Raw genomic sequence first — 18,737 nt, forward strand, 5'->3', positions numbered from 1 at the left:
TATTTGCTTGTAGATGAAGGTAATGTTTATGTTAGTGCATGCATTTATATTTGCAAAAATTTTAGCCTACCCTTTTGGGGGCACCTGACATCTGGGGCAAGAAAAACTGAAGAAAATGGCGTTGGCTGCATCTTTTATACCCCTGGCGCTCTGACGTCAGGGAAGAGGCGACAGTAACCGATGCCGGAACAAGACTTTGGAATTCGGGCTGACTGCAGGTAGCCTGCCAGCAGGATAACCCAAATGTAATGACTGCAACAGTGAATACACTCGAACATCTACATTTATGGTAGGTACACAACTGTACTTTCCTGGAGCCAGACTCAGGGGATGGGCACAGCGGTGCCCAGCTTACCTCATATTCTTCAGTACTTAGCAGAAATGCTCCACAAGGGCCTATCCTTTTCGTCAATTAAAATTCATGCCTCTACCATTTCAGCGGGTTATAATACTGAACCCCCCCCGCTAAAGCAATTCCTCAGAGGGGCCAAAAATTTAAGACCCCGCAAGGCGAGCCCCTACTCCAGCCTGGGACCTTAACTTTGTATGGAAAAACTCACTCTCCCTCCATATGAACCAGCTGCTACTGCAGAGTTGAAATTCCTTTCTTGGATAACTGCCTTCCTTCTAGCCATCACTTCAGCAAGAAGAGTGTCTGAATTACAGGCCCTCATGGCAGTGGAGCCCTTTTTCATCTTCCATGCAGACAGGATTTCCCTCAGGACCAATCCTTCCTTTATGGCCAAGGTGGTGTGTAGTGTGGCCCTTAATCAGTCCATTCATTTGCCTACCTTTTTCCTGAATCCACAAAACAAAGGAGAACGAATACTGCACTTTTTGGACGTGCATAGACCACTTAGATTTTATTTGGACAGGACTAAGCCTCTCAGAAAATCTGAACAGCTGCTAGTTAGCTTTGCTGCAGGGGCAGAGAGGAAGGCCATTTTAAAGCAAACCATTTCTAAATGGATAGCCCATTGCATTTTATTCATTTTTATTTATTTTACATTTGTTGATCGGGCTAGTCCAACTGGATACATGTCCATTTTCAGTGGAGGCCCGAGGAGAAAAGCTCCAAGTTCACAAAACATTTAATATTACAAGTAAATTAGAATCAACAGTACAAAAAATGTATAACAAAACATTAATAAAAACAAAGATTGGTACATAGTATAAAAAGGACTTGATTATTTTCCTAAGAATAAGTAAGTAAATAGAGAAAAGATAGTGATATAAAGGATACTAAAGACATCTACAGGATAAGATAGCGTTTGGAAAATAGGAACAGTAGATAGTTAGGTTAGGTAGAGCAGCTAAGAGTAAAAAAGGTCAGTGAGTGAATAAGTTCAAAGAAACAAGTTTAAAAGAGAAATTTAGAAGGAGACAGGGTAGTATAGAGGAAAAGCAAGAGAATGGCAATTAGTCAGGGTTATTACAAGAGCATTCATTTCTGCTATAAAGCAACATGGAAAACCTACCCCACAGGGGATAAGATCACATTCCACCAGGGCTGCATCTACCTCTACAGCCTTTCTCAGAGGAGTCCATACCAGGGACATCCTAGAAGCTACTACTTGGAGCTCAGTACATACCTTCACCAAGCATTACCACATGGCTATTTCTTCTAAATCCAGAGCTGGTTTTGCCACTGCAATCTTGCAGGGATTAATGGCTGGTCCTAATGCTCTCTAACTTCCTCCTCCCTTCCTTAGCTTTGTGAATCAACCCAAATGTAATGACTGCAACAGTGAAACACGAAGAGCATAGTACAGTTGTGTACACTTACCATAAATGTAGATGTTCTAGTGTGTTCACTGTTGCAGTCCTAGTTACCCTCCCTCCAGCCCCCCTGACTTTCCTTGGCTCTACCTTTCCTTCTTGTTTGGTGTATCTAAGCTTTCTGGTGTATTTGCTTTTTGATGGAGGTGTACCATAACATATAATTGCTTCCCATTGTGGGGGCACCTGACATGGGGCACGAAAAACTGATGTAATGCATCGGCTGCGTGTTTTATAGCCCTGACGACCTGACGTCATGGAAGAAGAGACAGCATCCGATGCAGGAATCCAAGACTCTGGTGTTCAGACCGGCTGAGGGCTACCTGCAGGCAGATAACCCAAATGTAATGACTGCAACAGTGAATACTCTCGAACATCTACATTTATGGTAAGTGTACACAACTGTACTTTTTTTCCCAATAAATAGTTAAGACATTGAAAGAAAAGGGAAGAACCAGATTAATAAAACTGTGTTTTCATCCTCCATTTTCTAAATGCTGCAGCATTTACTCAACAAAGCAATAGACTTTCCAGCTTTAGTAATCCAAAGCAGAGCAGGTTAAGCAAGGAAGGAAAGAAGTTTCTTTTGGAAAGAAGTGACAGGCATAAATATTGACTCTACATTCACGCCCCAATCATCTTTGCATCCTTGGTGGGATATACTGTTGCTTCTTCAAAGAAGAGTGGTCTGGCCTGAGCTCAGAGGCAATATGCACAGGTTACAAGACAGAATTCTGAGCTTTTTACCCTGTCGTAGGGATTCTCCCATGCCCCCCAACCAGGTTACTGTAGTACTACTCATTCAGCGCAGTATGTAAGCAGTGAGGACCATAGAAAGGGTAGCTGGGCTATAATGATGGAGAGGATTGTAGTCAAGATGGTTTCTTTGGCCAGAAAGATCTGATGCCTTGAGAGCAGTATTGGATCTTTCTAGAATGTGCAAGTACCATATGGGTCAGAAAGTTCAAAATGCTTTCCTTTTTTTTGGAGGAGTCTGCCCGGTAGGGATGATTAAGCTAGAGCACCACACTGGCTTGGAGTAAAAGAAATTTTACAGAAAAGTCCTCCATATTATGCATGGATGAAAGACTCCTCCTGGAGTCTAAATGAGGGGAAAGAAATAACCAGAGTCAAGAGGTACGGGAGACCTCTGAAAGAGAAAGTGGCTGGAGTTCCTGAGGAGACTTTTTTGCAAGAACAGTGTGTAGTAGTAACAGTAGCAGTATGCAAGAAGACTCTGAGTTTCAACAATAGAGGATCAGGTGAACCAGCTGGTAAAATGTGTAGAAAAGTTCAAGGTTGTGGAAGAGGAGATGGAAAGCCTAAAACAACCCTGGACAACTTGGACATTGGGTCCATTAGAGGGGTAATTCAGCTTGTGATCACAGAAATTTATGGTAGAATCCCAGACGAAGAGCTGCCAGAATTCTTCTGTAAGCTAATGCAAAAAAAAAAAATCATCATCTGAGGATTTGGATCTTGAAACAGCCCAAAATAAACCAAACAGGCTGAAAATCAGTTGAGCAGAGGGTTACCACACAATACATGTACTGTGTAATTTGCATTCATACTTAAGGGGGGGGGGGGGCTACTTACCAGATAAAAACAGTTTGGTTAAGTAGGAGAAAAATAAAGCTCTTCCCAGACTTTTTAGCAAGGCTTGTGGCAGTGTGGGCTGCGTAAGGAAGAAAGGGATGCCTTCTCAAATCCATTTGCCAGCAATCTTTATAGTAAAAATTGGAGGTCTGTTTGAATTCCCTGGGGGAGAGGCCGTGGGCCTGCTAAATAGAGACCAGTTTTGAAGTGCAGGAAGGCAAAATGAAAACAGGATGAAAAGTGCAGTCAGACGTGGAGCTAGATTGTTTGAGCTTTAAAAATAGCAGGTTGAGCTTAGAAGAACTGGAGAAATTTGATCAGCATAACAAACAAGACAAATCGGAAATTGCCAAAGATGACAGAGACATTGTAGAAGCAGTAGTAGAGGCCCATTTCAGAGGCAAAACACAGTGAGTCCTGTGAAATGAGTCCAGCAGAGGCTGCACATGAGCAGAAATTATAGCAGGAAATGGTCATGGAGAGAGAGGTACAACAGTTGGTCCGGAAACTTTACTGAATAGAAGGATTTACATTTACAAGAAAAGTTACAGATAGAAACAGAATACAGAATCAATACTTCCAGGGCTTAAGAAAAGATCATGTTTAATCTCCCTGGTGGAAGGTGTGCAGCCTAGAGGGATAAAGCCCTGACTTTGACCAGAGTTCAGTTATCAACTTGGGTTCTAGGAGAGCAATACCTTGAATAGCAGGAGTGAGCAACCACTGCTAGCTCATCCATCTGAGAAGGGAGTGAATTCTGTTTGGTTGATTGACACTATGCAGGCACCAAGCATTTGTAATGGGACCAGGGACATGGGTTTGGCAGTCTCGTGCTGGTGATAGTAGCCCTCATCAGAATGTGTGGGGAAGCATGTACTTGCTAGGAGAGGCTATAGGATGCCCTGGTGTGATGGGAGTGCTTAGATCAGCCAAGGGTAGGGGTTATGGCCATAATACAAAATGCTATCAATTCCAGGATGCCAGTGAGTGCGCATAGCACACAGCCCCAACATTTGGCCTTTGCCCACACTGAGGATGCCTTGTATGGAGGAAACAAGTGACCTCAAGGCACACGAGGAGGCTTGATGGTAGGCAAACACAGACTGAAACACCTTACAGAAAATGTAAAAAAAAAAAAAAAAAAATGGTATATAAGCATAGATGCAGAGCAATCCAATGGAATTACCAGGGAATGAAAGAACACCAAGACATAAACTGTGACACTTTTTAAAATTTTGGAAAGGTAAGAAAGTGTGCTGAGCACAGGACTATGTGAACTTAACTGTAAGGAAATAAAAGAATGAACGGAGAAAGGAAACCAGAAGGAGGGAAGAATTATTAAAAGATGTGGACAATGTAAATTAAAGGGAGAAGGTATGTAAAACAATAAACACTAAGCAAGGAAATTGCATGCATTATACACAGACAGGAAGGCAGTGCTAAAGGAAATCATTAACAGATGTAGGAATATTATGAACTAGCAAGGTTAGCTGCAAAACATAATGTGAAAAGAGAAAGTGGGAGGGAAGGAACAACTGAAGCCACGAGAAGCCTGTAAGAGCTACACTTGTGAATAAAAGGATAAATATAATTAGTCTAAGAGGAATCCAGTATGGGAATAGGATTCCACAGTCAGTCACCCTAGGATGTTCTAATCCACCAGTGGCTTGCAGGGCTACTTTATGCTTTTCCCGTATTTCCTCTAATCATGTGTTTTTTTTTTTTTTTTTTTTTTATACAGAAAGCCAAAATGTGCAGGGCCAGTGTCATTCTAATAAGCCTATTTTGTCCTGACTATATGCATGTCTGCTGTGGCATCATCTAATAAAGAAGCCTCATCTTGTGTATAGCTTCTTCCAGGTCACCCGTCTCATCAATGTGGCGAGTCTTCCCTGGACCTCAAATCCCTCAGATTAAGTGTATGGTTTCTTTAATTCCATTGATGACTAGAGACCATTCTTAAGCTCTAGGTTGTTCTAAATCTTAACAGAAACCCAGACATTTTTGGCTAAAAAAGCATTTAAAGGGAAGTAGATAAAAATTTCTCTCTGAGCTACGCCCCAGGAGTAGTAAATCCTTTCACAGCAACAACCCGAGTTTGTAATGAACATTTTTAATATGGGGTTTTAATTTTTACACTGTAAGGGTACATTTCAGCTATTTAAAATTTTCACCAAGGCTTTAACTCCTCCTCGTCAGCATTTGAGAAGGTCTGCTAAGCCTTTTTTGAGGGATACTGTCATGCTGAAACCTGCTTTTAAGGACCCTGCTGTATGGGACCTTTTGTTCTATAAAGATTGAGGCATTCCTTCTGAACTGGCAGTGACTTTAGAACTTAAGTACATCATCTTGAAAGACATTGTTTCTAGGAGCAGATGTTCATCGATGTTCTTCGTCTTCCATTGCTGCAGTCCTGACTATTGGGTATAGTCCGCGTCCCAGTCGGCCCGAATACCAGAGTATAAGGCTGACGTCGGTCAGGGCGCATTAGACTGACGTCAGTACGTCAGGGTACTAATGCGCATGACCGACGTCATATCCTCAGTCTTTTTTGCCGCATGGTCCGATGCAGAAGCAGTTTTGCGAGTGCAGGTTGGCGTACTGAAATATTTCCGAAACCGGAGTTTCAGACCGAAACAGAGTTGGCTAAGTACCCCGTTGGGGAACATTTTGGTTTTTTCTTGCCTCAGTATTTTACCGGATGTCAGAAAAAGTGAATAACTGTATTTCTTGTGGGAAACAGATACCTCATAGGGATTATCATACCTTGTGTATACCTTGTTTAGGGCCTGAGCACGACGTTGTTGGTTGCCGCTCTTGTGCTAGGTTTAACAAACGCACTATTAAGAGGAGGTTAGACTGTGCCAGGTTGGTGTTTGGGAAGCGTTGCAATTATAAAATGCCGTCGGATGCTCCGACGCCCGCTTCTCCAAGAAGCGCAAGGATAAAACAGTGAAGCCTAGGGTTGAGGAACCGCAGTCCCGGACGTCGGTTCTTTAGAAGGCTCAGTGGAGCCGGAGGTTTTGCCAGGAGTTTCCATAGAGTCCCAGGCAGAAACTTTACTCTTACAGGATGTGCCTTCTCAGGAGGTAGGCCAGGCTGAGGGGCTTCTCAGGTGACTGTTCTTCCCTCTCTTCCCAAGGTAGTTAGGGCCTCTCCTTCTGTTGCCAAAATTTCTTTGAGAGGTAGGCGTACTTCAGCTTCAGTGGGGCTTCTCCTAGCATTTCGGGTTCTGTTCCTAAGAAACATATGCTTAAAATGGCAGAAGATTTGATTACTATGATTAGGGGTTCTATGCCCCGCCTGATAAGAGGCCTAGGGTGGAACCGAGTTTGAAAGTTTTGAACAGTGTTCAGAGGCTTCAGAATCTTCTGTGGAAGATATGCAGGAGTATCCTACTTATTCTGATTCTGATGTGGATGATTCCACCCCTACAGCTTCTCCACCTGAGGATTTCTCATTTTCAGAGACTTTGCATTCCATGAGGGAGCACTTTAAATGGGAAGGCCAGGATTACTCTGACTCCAGGAAAAGGCTTAGGAGTTCTTGTTTTACCCCAGCATAGGCCTTTAGCTATTCCTCCTGTGTTGAATGTGGTGGAAGATGTTTTTGCAGAGGCTTCCCTGAACCCTGACTCTTTGCCTCCTGCTCCTGTTAAGCCTGATAGGTATTATAGGGTGCCCGAAGCTCATAAATATTTGTTTAAGAGTCCTAGGGCGGACCCAGAAACTATTTCTCAAGGGCCCAAGGGTGTAAAGGCTTCTGTGGTTAAAAATCCTGTTCCCACTGATAAAGAGGCAAGGGCTTTGGATAGGTGGGGAAAGAAAATGTATACTTCTTCCACTCTAGCCATGAGAGCTTTGAATTGTCAGTTTCACATGCTAAAATATCAGAATTATCTCCTTTCACAATTGAAATCTAAGGTGGATGCTTTGGCGGAAGGTATTGAGTGTAAAGAGTTGCTGGATTTGGTTCATGTGTCTGAACAAGTGGGTAAGCATTCTTTGCAATGTGGTTTTGATGCTGTACAGGCCTCCTCGAGGGTGGCTGCTACCAGTTCTGTTCTTCGCAGGCATGCCTGGTTGAAGGATCAGAATTTAGCTGAGCATGTTAAGACAAGGATTTTGGATGCTCCTTTACAGTCTGATGTGTTGTTTGGTTCGCCTGTGGAAGCAGTTTTAAAGAAAATGGAGGACAAAGCTAAGTCTATGCAAACTGTTAAAGATTTTTGCAGGTGCAGCCACCGGTTTAGTAGAAATTGGCCTGCTAAGGGGTGGACATATCCTGCTTATGATTCACAGTCTAGGGGTAGGTCTAGACGTGGTAGGGGCAGGGCTCAAGGTTCTTTTAGGCCTAGAACAGGGAGTTCACCTGCTCAGACTTCTGGTGAGGGCAGGGGTCAGTCCTTTCGTAAACAGACCCAATGACCTGTCTTTTCAGCTGCCAGCAGATTCACGTTTGGCAGCTCCTTTGGGAGGAAGACTGTCTCTTTTCAAAGAAAACTGGGATTTAATTACTCAAGACAAATGGGTGTTGGATATCATTCACCACGGTTACAGATTTTATTTCCATTCAATGCCTCCTTTCAAAGGCATGCCAGACGTTCCTCCTCAACAAAGAAAAGAGGCTCACAAGCAAGTTTTACAGTTACTTCACATAGGGGCCATCCAGCCAGTCCCTGTATCAGAAAGGGGCCTAGGATTTTATTCTCGCCTGTTCCTTGTACCAAAGAAGGGAACACGTGGAGACCAATTTTAGATTTATCTATCCTCAACACTTATCTGGACATTCCCAAGTTCAAGATGTTGACGTTACAACAGCTTTTACCTCTGCTGGGCAAAAATCACTGGATGGTAACTTTAGATCTCAAAGAAGCTTACCTTCATGTGCCTATAAGGCTAAGTTGCAGGAAATATCTGAGGTTTCGAACGGGAAATTCTCATTATCAGTTCTCTGCATTGCCCTTTGGCTTATCTACTGCGCCCAGAGTGTTCACAAAGGTTCTGGCTCCAGTGATAGCTTACTTCAGGCTTCAAGGAATTCAAATCTATCCTTACTTGGACGACTGCCTGATTCTGGCTCAAGAAAGGAAGTTCTTCTACAGCACCTGGAATATGTTATCGCAGTGCTAAGATGCCTAGGGTATTCTGTGAACGAAATAAAGTCCAGTCTAGTACCCTCTCAAGACATGTGCTTTCTGGGTGTGAGACTGAATACAGCAGCCCAGATGGCCTTTTAACCCCGGACAAACAAAAGAGTCTGTCACTTTACTTCCATCAACTATCTCATCAGTCCGTGCTGACTGCAAGGACAGTCCTTCAAGCATTAGGGTTCATGGCATCTTGTATTCTGGTGCTTCCCAATGCCAAACTGCATATGAGGAAGTTACAATGGTATCTCAAAATGTATGGACACAGCACTGCCAGGATTTGGACACTGTCATTCAAATAATACCTTGCCTTCAAAAAGAATTCTTGTGGTGGGCTCAGGAATGTCACCTAAACAAGGGACTCTCTGTGACCCGGCCAGAGGCAAGTCAGATCTTGACGACAGATGCCTCGGACATTGCTTGGAGAGCTCATCTAAATGGAAAGTGGATACAAGACAAGTGGCCTGCCAGACTACACCATCTACATATCAACATGAAAGAGATGTTAGCAGTCCAGTTTGCATTAATGGCTTTCAAGGAGTTACTTCTTCCAGGGCAGGTGTTGATTCTAACAGACAACACAACTGTCATGTGGTACATCAACAAGCAAGGGGAACACATTCTTATCCTCTATGCAGGCAAGCAATGATTTTATGGGAGACTGCGCTAAGCCTGCAACTAACTCTTCAGGCAAGGTTTCTGCCAGGAGCACAGAACTCCTTAGCAGATGTGTTAAGCAGACAAATCATGGATCCCCACAGTGGAAACTGGATCTTCATGTATTTCAGAAACTGACAGTGTCATGGGGAACTCCAGACATAGATCTGTTCGCTTCTCCACTAAACCACCAGCTGCCAAAGTATTGCACAAAGGGGTTTCATCACACGGCTTGGAAAGTGGATGCTCTGTCTTTCAGTTGGAAAAACCTTCATGTGTATGCCTTTCCACCTCTACCTCTTCTTCCAAAGGTACTGTTAAAGGTCAGACAAGACAGGCCAAGGATGATTTTGATAGCTCCAGATTGGCCTCGGCAACACTGGTACCCTCTACTGCGGAGTCTGGTAAAGAAGCCTCCATGGCCTTTACCTCTGATTCCTCATCTGTTATCTCAGAAGGAAGGTCATCTGCTCAATGTCAAGCTACACTCTCTTCATCTAACAGCTTGGCATATTCTGTGTTGAAACACAGCAGGTCTCAACTTCCTCAACAAGTTTTAAATGTGATTATGGAAGCTAGAAGACCTAGTACAAGGAAAGTGTATGCAGAAAAATGGAAGAGATTTTTATTTTGGAGTACAGCAAGGCATTTGGAGATTTCTGAGCCTAATTTGAGTGTGGCTCTTCAATATCTTACTGAATTGTTGGACAAAGGTTTGTCCTTCTCTTCCATAAAGATTCATGCTGCAGCAATTTCAGCTCACTATGATTGTGACCCACCTTTGTTTTCGCATCCTTTGTTCAAGCAGTTTCTTAGAGGGGCAAAGAATATAAGACCCCACGTAGAGCTCCTACTCCTGCTTGGGATCTCAATTTTGTGTTGGAAAAACTTACTCTACAACCTTTTGAGCCTGCAGCTACTGCTGAATTGAAATACTTGTCATGGAAGACTGCTTTTCTGCTGGCTATTACTTCTGCAAGAAGGGTGTCTGAGTTGCAGGCCCTTATGGCAGTAGAGCCCTTTTTGATTTTCCATAAGGATAGGGTATCATTACGTACTAATCCTTCTTTTATAGTAAAAATTGGAGGTCTGTTTGAATTCCCTGGGGGAGAGGCCGTGGGCCTGCTAAATAGAGACCAGTTTTGAAGTGCAGGAAGGCAAAATGAAAACAGGATGAAAAGTGCAGTCAGACGTGGAGCTAGATTGTTTGAGCTTTAAAAATAGCAGGTTGAGCTTAGAAGAACTGGAGAAATTTGATCAGCATAACAAACAAGACAAATCGGAAATTGCCAAAGATGACAGAGACATTGTAGAAGCAGTAGTAGAGGCCCATTTCAGAGGCAAAACACAGTGAGTCCTGTGAAATGAGTCCAGCAGAGGCTGCACATGAGCAGAAATTATAGCAGGAAATGGTCATGGAGAGAGAGGTACAACAGTTGGTCCGGAAACTTTACTGAATAGAAGGATTTACATTTACAAGAAAAGTTACAGATAGAAACAGAATACAGAATCAATACTTCCAGGGCTTAAGAAAAGATCATGTTTAATCTCCCTGGTGGAAGGTGTGCAGCCTAGAGGATAAAGCCCTGACTTTGACCAGAGTTCAGTTATCAACTTGGGTTCTAGGAGAGCAATACCTTGAATAGCAGGAGTGAGCAACCACTGCTAGCTCATCCATCTGAGAAGGGAGTGAATTCTGTTTGGTTGATTGACACTATGCAGGCACCAAGCATTTGTAATGGGACCAGGGACATGGGTTTGGCAGTCTCGTGCTGGTGATAGTAGCCCTCATCAGAATGTGTGGGGAAGCATGTACTTGCTAGGAGAGGCTATAGGATGCCCTGGTGTGATGGGAGTGCTTAGATCAGCCAAGGGTAGGGGTTATGGCCATAATACAAAATGCTATCAATTCCAGGATGCCAGTGAGTGCGCATAGCACACAGCCCCAACATTTGGCCTTTGCCCACACTGAGGATGCCTTGTATGGAGGAAACAAGTGACCTCAAGGCACACGAGGAGGCTTGATGGTAGGCAAACACAGACTGAAACACCTTACAGAAAATGTAAAAAAAAAAAAAAAAAATGGTATATAAGCATAGATGCAGAACAATCCAATGGAATTACCAGGGAATGAAAGAACACCAAGACATAAACTGTGACACTTTTTAAAATTTTGGAAAGGTAAGAAAGTGTGCTGAGCACAGGACTATGTGAACTTAACTGTAAGGAAATAAAAGAATGAACGGAGAAAGGAAACCAGAAGGAGGGAAGAATTATTAAAAGATGTGGACAATGTAAATTAAAGGGAGAAGGTATGTAAAACAATAAACACTAAGCAAGGAAATTGCATGCATTATACACAGACAGGAAGGCAGTGCTAAAGGAAATCATTAACAGATGTAGGAATATTATGAACTAGCAAGGTTAGCTGCAAAACATAATGTGAAAAGAGAAAGTGGGAGGGAAGGAACAACTGAAGCCACGAGAAGCCTGTAAGAGCTACACTTGTGAATAAAAGGATAAATATAATTAGTCTAAGAGGAATCCAGTATGGGAATAGGATTCCACAGTCAGTCACCCTAGGATGTTCTAATCCACCAGTGGCTTGCAGGGCTACTTTATGCTTTTCCCGTATTTCCTCTAATCATGTGTTTTTTTATACAGAAAGCCAAAATGTGCAGGGCCAGTGTCATTCTAATAAGCCTATTTTGTCCTGACTATATGCATGTCTGCTGTGGCATCATCTAATAAAGAAGCCTCATCTTGTGTATAGCTTCTTCCAGGTCACCCGTCTCATCAATGTGGCGAGTCTTCCCTGGACCTCAAATCCCTCAGATTAAGTGTATGGTTTCTTTAATTCCATTGATGACTAGAGACCATTCTTAAGCTCTAGGTTGTTCTAAATCTTAACAGAAACCCAGACATTTTTGGCTAAAAAAGCATTTAAAGGGAAGTAGATAAAAATTTCTCTCTGAGCTACGCCCCTAAATCCTTTCACAGCAACAACCCGAGTTTGTAATGAACATTTTTAATATGGGGTTTTAATTTTTACACTGTAAGGGTACATTTCAGCTATTTAAAATTTTCACCAAGGCTTTAACTCCTCCTCGTCAGCATTTGAGAAGGTCTGCTAAGCCTTTTTTGAGGGATACTGTCATGCTGAAACCTGCTTTTAAGGACCCTGCTGTATGGGACCTTTTGTTCTATAAAGATTGAGGCATTCCTTCTGAACTGGCAGTGACTTTAGAACTTAAGTACATCATCTTGAAAGACATTGTTTCTAGGAGCAGATGTTCATCGTTTCCACTACCTCAGTGGTATTTTGGGTTATGTCCAAAGATATCCCACTACTGGCCAGCTTTAAAAAAAAAAACTCAAGGCACCCCCCACCCCCATCACTTCCTGTGACAGCTGATGTTCCCTCTCAGGATACGCTCAGCTATCAGCTTTTACAGAAATTAGTGTTCAGTCTTTCTGACATCCAAAGAAGAAAGTCCTCTGACTCTTCACAGGATAACACTGGTGATTTTTCTGGTTTACTGCTCATAAAACTTAATTTGAGGACACCTTCCTCTCAGATTTTTACTAGATTTATTTTCTTTCTGTTTTTATTTTTTTAAAAAGAATATTTTATTTTTGTCAGTGTTTACAATAATTCTTGTCGTAATTTCTGCTTGTAGACTTGTTTATTTGGTTTGTATCTTTGACAAATGCTTGTTTTTACTGTTTCTGAGGAAACATTCAGTATTTCTCTCAGAAGTGCAGTGTTTGTGCGTGCGCCTGCTGTTAGACACTAGGGACTTTCTCTTGCAGTCTGAAGCACAAACTAATTGCACCTGTCATTACTGTTGTTACTGTGCTTTATTTTCATCATTTGACACGAAAATATTGTAGAACTTAGATTTTGTTCAGCATTTATACATTATTTACTGTATGTATGGCTACGGGTACTTTTCTTTCCTTTGTGGAAGTAAAAAATCCTAAACACTCACTCCCTGCCACAGCTGATTACCTTCCGATCAGGATATGATCAGCCAGTTAGCTGACACAGGAAGAGGAAGGGAGGGGAGTTTGAGCTTTTGAAAGCTGGCAAGTACTGGGTTACCTTGGCAGATAACCCAAAATGCCACTGAGGCAGTGAGGACTTTTAACATTCATTGCTACAGTTAATAAGACTTACATAACTGTATTTTACATCTGCAAGGTAGGTTTCAAAATTACAAGCCTACTCCTGTTGGCCTCCATAAGCAAGTTTTTCATAAGGTTATGGCTACCATATGAATAAACCTGGCCTTCATGCTTAAAGTAGTTACTGATTTTAACCTTGACCAGTCAACAAGTCTACACTTATCTTTTCTGAGTTGTTGGATAGAGGAAAATATAAGATATTCTTCATACTGATCACTGCTGCATTAGACCTAGCTATATGGGTTATATCCTGCCATAGATGTAACAGCCTGCAAGCCTCCAAAGCTTCAGGGTTGTTGCATGTGCCCAAATTGTCAGGCAGCTTGAGCAGAGCTGACTAAGACAAGTTTGGGTGCAAAGCCCTTCAGAGCTTTCCTTCCGATGAAGAGTAGTATGCTGCTCTGAGGTTTTCAAGGATTGACGGTCCTCTTGTGCTTTCCTTTGCTGGACAGATAACTTTCCTTTGGGCAAAAAAAAAATCTTATTTTCTGATGTTTTATTACTTTCCTCTTCGGGAACATTATTTTAAAGCTAGGACTGTTGTGTTTTAATAGACTGTCTCGAGGCTGTAGTGTGCTTTTAAATGGAGCACTAATTTTTTCTGTTAAGTTTAAAAAGTAGTGTAAACTAACTGATGCAGTATCACCACAGAAATTGTGTTATTTTTGAAACAGTTTTTTTGTTTTGTTTTTTTTACTGTTTTTTTTTTTCTGTCAGAGTAACTTTTGTGGACTGGTAGTTTTACCGGCATTTGCTGTTTGTCTTCTCTGGGAAGGACGCACCATTTTTAGCTTGAAAGTAGAATAGATTGTCGGCCTCACAGTCTGTCGTCCTTCCACCCACAAAAAGAAAGTTAAGCAAACAGCCTTTGCCACCACAGTAGCATATTAATTTGCTTCAGTAGGTGGGCGACTCAATTGTGGCCATTTTTTGTACGCCAGCTCCATCTGGTGTAGTACCTAAGGACTAAGGACCGGGAGTTATCTACATCCTTTGCGGCTGGTGGAGTCCCTTTTAGTGAGTAAGGAAGAATCCACTCTTTTCAGTGTTGAGGGAGGAAACAGGGAAGGTTTCCCTGTTGTATCAGAAAGCTGTGCCCATCCCTGAGGAAGCAGTGGCTGCCATTAATAACATTGGTGGCCTCATTTTCTTGTCAAAAAGAAACCGAAAACCAAGCATGTTTTCTACTTCTCAAATTTCTTTGGATAGGAGTAGTTTACTGGTACTGGCTCAGGGTTTAATTCAGGCTATTGATTCTTTTTGTAGAGTAGTTTCTGGTAAAAGAAAGAGGAGTGCCTCTCTGAAGAGATTCAGGATTCTTAATCTTAAGAGGAAGATGCAGGGATGGATTCAGGGTTTTGTCTTCAGATTTCTGGTTCAGACTCTGAAGAGCGCTCAGTTTCTGATTCTTCCTGTCGGGGTTTCTTTCTCTGAGTCTGTTATTAGAATGTCCCAGTGTTTTTAGTGAGAGAACACTGATATTTCTCAATCCCTCAGAAAATACTGTGAGGTGTTACAGAAGGATTTCACAGAACTTACATCCATTCTTTCTGTCCTGCTGCTTTAGAGGATGTGTGTGTTACGGCTAGCAATTTTCCTTATTCAGCCAGCTGTCCCTAAAAAGGCAGGTAGGATGTATAAAGTAAGTTCATTAGTCTTTTAAAGTTTTATGCAGTATTCCCAAACTTGACCCAGCAGTTACAGCTTTAGTTGACTCCACTGCTGCAAAGCACTTAATTGCAATACTGCTATTTCTAATAAGGATGGGAAAATTACTAATGGTTATGGGGAAAAAGTATGTATTCCTGAAACTTAAATTTTCAGAATTTTAAATTGTCAGGCTCGTGTTAAATTTTGTTTTGACATGTTGTGAAAGTATGAGGAATGTTTTATCTACAGTTTCTTCTTGTGAAGAAAAAATCTGCTTCAAATAAGTTTCTTGTATTTCACAGTTCACTACTTACTGTTTGCAGTGTGTACAACTCTGGAACTTCTTTCAGGGCTATGTCCACCGGTACTGTTTTAAGGAGATTTGCTTGGCTGCATTCTTGGAACCTCCAAATAATGTAAGAAATGAGAGTTTATATTCTTGTTGGCTAGAGATGGTGTTTGGCTCATCTGCTGCAGAAGTGATCACAAAGTTTGATGAAAGGGAAAACCTGATCCAGTAGCCACTAAGATTTTTCAGCCCTCCTTTTCCAAATTGTCCAAGGGATTTTTTCTCCTCATCTGGTTTTGGCAAAAACTGAATAAACGGTCTCAACAGAGTTCATGCAAACAGATGTTAAAGAAGTGGCAGGGGAGTTCCAAAAAATAAGTCTCAAATCTCCCAAACCCAACGACACTCCAACAAGTGTAAATGACTAGTCAGTAGACCCTCTCGACCCTTGGGATTACCCAATTTGAAGGAGTATTTCAGAGCTACACAGTTAAGGCTCCTGTACATAGCACAAGCAGAAAACTATAATTCAAAGTAGAAAATGATGATGTTGAAACAAGGGTGTAGCTGAGGAAACAAGGAGACCCTGGGATTTTGGTTGCAGGCCTTTAAGGAGAATAACAATAATCATACAAAATATTTTGTCCATAAAGTATCAAAGTTTTCTAAGAAGTAAGCCAACACGGGAATAGAGAAAAGAGATTCTGCCGATAGGGATAACTGCAGTTAGAGATGTAGACAGTAGGCAAGAGGGGGTTGGAATTTATTGGAGAAAACTGGCAAAGGAACCAATGTATTGGGAGCAAATAACAAGCGAGGGGAAAGGTAATAGAATGGGAAGAGGCCAAGAATTTAATTGGACTGCTGGTTAGAGATTGCCTTCCTTATCAAGGATTGATATCAGAGTATAGGCAAAGAGAAAGAAATAGGGGGTCCTAATCAAAAGACCAGCACTATTACAGTTTCCAGTAAAATGTAGAACAAGAAGCTGCCATTAAAAAAGGAATAATTAGTAGACCATATAAAACATTGCATGATAACTGTAAGAATTGATCAGAGGAGGTTAAAAAGGATTGGGAAGAGTGACTGGATAAGCAATTCACAAAGAAACAATGGAATGATATGTATATGTCTCCCAGATATGCAACAAAATCTAGAAGATTTAGGATTTTTGCTTGGAAATGTTTGCATAGATATTTTTATACCCCAAGTAGCCTCCAGATAATTTTTCCTCAGGTAGATAGGAAATGTTTGAGGTGTGACGGGGAAAAAAGAGGTACTTGGGAACATGTTTTCTGGGAGTGTGGTGAGTTGGAGGACCTTTAAGGATCCCTGTGGGGTGCACTATCAGAGATGCTGGGTGGGCGGATTGGTGTTATGAGGGAAATTATTTTTCTAAGATGTGATACAGAATCGGAATTGCCTTGACATGGTAAGGCTTTCCTTTGTCTAATTATGATGGCTGCCAAAAAAAAACAATTACTAGAAAATGGAAATTAAAATCTAAACCAGCTGTATTAGAAGTAGTGAATATAGTAACAGAGATAAAAACAACTGGAATTGAGATATGAGATATTTAGAAAAGGATAAGAGCAAACTACATAGGAAAAAAATGGGAATTGTGGGAACAATACATACAGGGGAAAAAATGGGAATTGTGGGAACAATACATACAAGGGAAAAATGAAGTTTAATAGAAGGCAGGACTTAATGAGCTATGTAATGTTTGACTGAAAATTATTGGGTAGATTATAGGTAATGTATAATGTCTGCAGCTGGGAGTTTGTCATCTACATAAATGTATGATTGCTTGTTTCGTAAGTGATAGTTTAATAAATATGTTTCTTTATTCAGTCCCTGCCCCTTTTTTAATTTATGTAATGTTTCTTAGGTTATATAATGTATAGCAATTTATGTGAAGTATGTTTGTTGATGTTAATTTAATAGTTTGATTACTTTTGTATGTCACAAGTGATAATTCAATAAAGGTGTTTAAAAAAAGAGAGACCTTGTGACCCCACTCCCTCCCAAGGCCCTTTTGTCTTCCAAAACATTTAAATCTCAAATTTTCTCTTTGGCAGTAGATAGTTTCAGAGAAATGGGTTCTGAAAAAGCATTCATTGGGGTTGCATATTGCAGTGGAAGGAAGTTCATTCCTTGTGCAGCAGATCAGACTTGTATTCCCTCCTGTCCATCATCACATGCTGTCCCAAGGAGTGATAGTACCAATTCCTCTTTCCCAGGTGAGGAATGGGTATTATTAAAGGCTGTTAATAGTGCCAACGAAAGAAAATACTCAGATCAGTTCTGGATCTTTCTTTCCTAAACTTGTTTGTGATAGTGCCTGAATTCAAAATTATGTCACTTGACAACTTGTTACCACTTTCTCCTTAAAGTTTCCTGGTAACACTAGACTTAAAATATGCTTATCATCACATTCATATTCACCCAGACTTCAGACTTTTCTTAAGGTTTTGTGTCTGGATAACATTAGCTGTTCTCTGCCTTACCCTTTGGACTATCCACTGTACCAGGAGTGTTCACAAAGTGTCTAGTTGCAATTATACCTCATTGCAGACTACGGGGTATCCACATTTTTCCATATTTAGACAATTTGCTTATCTTTGCAAAGTTTTTTTTAAAAATATCAGGAATTTCTCTTGGAAGAGAGAGCTCTTACACAAGGATGGATTCCAAAAAAACTTTCAAAAAGCTTTCTTGACCCCCTCACACAGAATTGTTTTTCTGGGATGTCAACTAAACAACTCAGTTCAAAGAGATGTTGTCCTTCAAGGATGCATCTGCAGTCCTTACATATTGGTTGACCTGCCTCAGGCAGCCCCTCGGTCGGCCGGATTCCAAAGTCTGGGTCCGGCGTCGGCTGATGTCGCCTCCATCCCGACGTCAGAGCGCCTGGGATATAAAAGCGTCAGCCGACGCCATCTTCCTCAGTCTTTCTTGCCGCGCAGTGCCCGAAGCAGAAGCAGTTCGCAAGTGCCGGTCGGCCAGCTCCTGAGATTTCAGCTAACCGAAGACTTCAAAAAGCTAAGTACCCCGTTGGGGACTCATTCTTGCCTCAGCCAATTTCAGATCAAACGGTTAAAGTTAATAATTTTTTATCTTGTGGGAAACAAATACCTCATAAGGATTTCCACTCTTACTGCCTACCCTGCCTAGGCCCAGACCACTACGTCTCGGCCTGTGCAGCCTGTGCCTCTTTCAATAGACGCACTCTTAGGCGTCGGGCGGAGTTCGCAGAGGAATTTTTTTGGGAAAAATACTGTTACACTATGCCGTCGGAGCTTCCGACTCCTCATTTACCCAAAAAACAGAAGGACAAGGACCGACACACGCGGTTCGTGGTTTCGGCAGAAACCACACCCAGGCCTACCTCGAGTGTCTCGGTCTCTGCCGAAACCAAATCCTCTG

At 41.7% G+C, this 18,737-nt stretch overlaps 1 protein-coding gene across 1 annotated transcript in view; it reads left to right on the plus strand.

The window, feature by feature from the left end:
* Positions 1 to 18,737, plus strand: part of CHD1 (chromodomain helicase DNA binding protein 1) — a gene marked incomplete in the record, with an annotated part of 4,694,407 nt that overhangs the window by 4,622,704 nt on the left and 52,966 nt on the right.

The sequence above is a fragment of the Protopterus annectens genome, chromosome 2.part2 (assembly GCF_019279795.1).
Source record: "Protopterus annectens isolate FY-2018-M chromosome 2.part2, PAN1.0, whole genome shotgun sequence".
Taxonomy (NCBI): domain Eukaryota; kingdom Metazoa; phylum Chordata; order Ceratodontiformes; family Protopteridae; genus Protopterus; species Protopterus annectens.